Below are 3,263 nucleotides of genomic sequence, written 5' to 3'. Positions count from 1 at the left end.
TTTCCACCTCCCCTTTCCCAGATGATATCGGTTCCTGACTCTTCTAAAGCCACCCTTCCTATTGTTTTTGCTACTTGTCATGCCCACAGCACTCACATCCATAGCAAGAATAATGCTATCAGAAGTTGCAGCAAGTCCACCAGCAACAGTAAAAGTGATAGCAAGGAAACAGTTTAGCCAGTGTACACCAATATTGCAGGGCACACACAGATGTGGTATCAATTTCTAATTGCTGCAATACAGTATTGCTGCTTAATTTTGTAGATGACTCAAGGGGATCTAAAAAAAAAAAAAAACCAAAACATTTATAAGCAGAAGGAGAATTCAAATGATCTCAACAAAATGAAAAAAAAAATGGTATACGGAAAAGAACCTAGACTTGGGCAAAAAATATCCAGCTACAATAGCAAACTATTGACTTGGGAGCAGGAGAGGATCTGAAGATTGCAGGGCGTCCTGGACTTCACTATGCCATTCTCCTGTGAAGAAGGCAAACACTGCATTGGAGAGGGGGAAAGAATAAGAGGATACGCCACCAACAATGGCAGTAATCCTTCCACATCAGACACACTGATAACACCTCACTGAGATATCATATCCACTCTGGAGACTTCCGTCACATCACATCTTTATGAACCAGAGAGACGCCAGAGCACAAAAGAATGATAAGACAAATAGAAAAAACAACCTACAAGAAATACTGAAAGAGTATGCACAGAATATGCACCTGAGGACTAGAATTTGGAAAGATGACTTCATTGCATTCTTCAAACATATAACAGGAAACTCCAAGGAATAAAATAATTTTTCACATATTCATAACAGACAAGACAATAAATACTGGACTTGAATCATGGAGAACTCAGATAAAGGATTAGGAAGACAAATGTTTATTGATGAGAAGAGTGAATACTGGAATAGGTTGTCCAGGAAGGCTGTGGATTTTCCCTCCTCAGAGATTTTTATAGACAAAACAGATGTAGGAACGCCACAAATGTCCTTGATCTTGTCTTGGGATCTAGACAAAAGTATCTCCTGGCCTCCTCCTCTGATTCTATGGACGTCACAAACCGCTTATGAAAGGCTTAAGGTTTACTTAATACATTTCATAAATCCAGTGTTAGCAGATTAAGTACAAGAACAAGTAAAGTTGTAATTCCTTTCATGTGCCTAAAACTACCTCCTCCTCACAATAAGGGACATATTCTGACATTTTAAATGGTGTAAAGCCCAGTGTAACTCTAGTGAAATCACATGAAGCCTCAGCAGTCGTTCTCTAAATGTAATCAATACACACCCTAATGCGCACAGCCACGCGGAGGACCGGAGTGGTGGCACTACTCTGACAAACCGTGGGCATGCCAGGTTTTGTACCTTTCTTACTACATAACAGTAGCCAACCCTCACTGTCAACCATGGGAGAGGGTGATTCAGGCAAAGACCCAGTGTTTTAGTACAGACTGGTCAATCTTAGCGGCTGACTGGCTGAACCAGCCAGTCCTGGCAAATACTTGCTAAGTCTTAGCAAGTACTGCTAAGGCGATCTACCGAATGAAAGAGCAGCTTGGATAATGAAAACCTAATTCGTGCAATAGCAGCCAGGGAAGAAGAGAAAGGGACTGAAAGAGCACAAGGTCACCAATTCTGATTGAATTTGCCCATGTTAACTATAAACTAAGAGCCTACATACTCATTCCAGTTGGAGATGCCATCATCCACAAAGCCAGTATTACTGTCAGTTGTCTTCTTCCATCTCACAGGCAAGTTCTTGGACCTACTGAACTGGGGTCACACATTCAGGGAGTTGTTTGGCACTAAAAGGAAGAACACTGGAAGAGCTATAATGCTTTCCAACAACTACGAAGCACACATCTGGAGCTGACTATAAAAAGCATCTATAGACATGAGCAATCAGTTGCATCCCCAAATGAAGCCTGGTAAACCTGAGACAGAAGTGGGGAAGCTGTACAGTGATAACTGAGTATTTACACCACATTAAATACACGTCAGTTCCGTTAGCTGTTCATATCTTGTCTTACAAGTGCTGCTCCAAGCCATTTTCACAAAAAATATCAGAATTAAATAAGATCTTAAAATCACAGAAGAGCGAGCTTGAAGTCTTTGAAAAGTCATCTCGCCCTGTCTCAAGACCAGACAAACTTTCTATCATTCCAGATCAACAGGTGACAGTGGTTGTGCATCAATGACTGGAAACCACAAACCAGAAAAACTTGAATAAAAATATCGCCCTCAAAGACAGAGGTCCGTGAAGAATGCCTTCGACTCTGAAAAGTTAATTACGCTTGGGTTTTTTGCTAAATTTTTTGTTCTTGCACTTATGCTCTAAGATACTTGCTTTACAAAAGCCAAAAAATTGAAAAAGAATGAATTGATGGATTTTCAAGTCTAAGGAATAACTTAAAGCAAGTCCATCAGAGCCATTTCAGGCCACCAGCTGCCCTCAGACCACATGTACAAAAGCAGAGGCAGCTTGGGCGCTGCACAATGACCATTTTACATCAACCCACACAAGAAGAAGCTCAGACTGTGATTTCTCTAATGCAACCAACACGCTCATTTCGTGTTGCGTGATGTGGCTCTGGGCTCTCTGCATATAGTGCGTAGGTCACACCTAGGAGGCAGGACACCAGGGCAGGGAGGGTAAAGATGCCTGTAGCTAAAGATGCCCTGCAATTACGCAGTCCTCTTAAAACATAATTCTAGTACTCACAGACGCTTTATCCTAAGCCTCAGAATAAGCAGAGAGAGATGGGCAGTTGTGCAAGATTTATCACTGAACAGGATACAATGTTTAAAACTACAAATCCATTAACTTCTACAATGGGAGATAACTCTTTTCCAATGATTTCCCTGGGACAATCCTGGGATTGTATTATTAGCTTTGAAATCTGGGACCCAAGGAAAGCTTAAGTCTTCTTTTGGAAGTGGGTCTTAACTCGGGGGTAAAATTTACACCAGCTTCCCTGTAAAGGGTGTAGCAGCAGGACTTTCTTGAAGGAAGCATGTTCCCCTTCCTTCTCACTTTAACTACATAAATAAATGCAACATCTACAACAACAATGTTACCACACAGCTCCATCAATACGCATGTAAAAATTATGCTGTTAGCAAGCTTGCATTTCTACGGTCCATCCCTTCATGCTGGATTAGGCTGCCTTGATTTGTTAGGGCTAAAACCAGCACTTTTAGCTAGGATATTAGGGATCTCTTTTTCAAAACAGCTACACTTAAAGTAAGAGTGC

This window comes from Charadrius vociferus, unplaced genomic scaffold (assembly GCF_000708025.1).
Source record: "Charadrius vociferus isolate BGI_N301 unplaced genomic scaffold, ASM70802v2 scaffold118, whole genome shotgun sequence".
NCBI classification, from domain to species: domain Eukaryota; kingdom Metazoa; phylum Chordata; class Aves; order Charadriiformes; family Charadriidae; genus Charadrius; species Charadrius vociferus.
Note: the sequence above shows the minus strand (reverse complement) of the source record.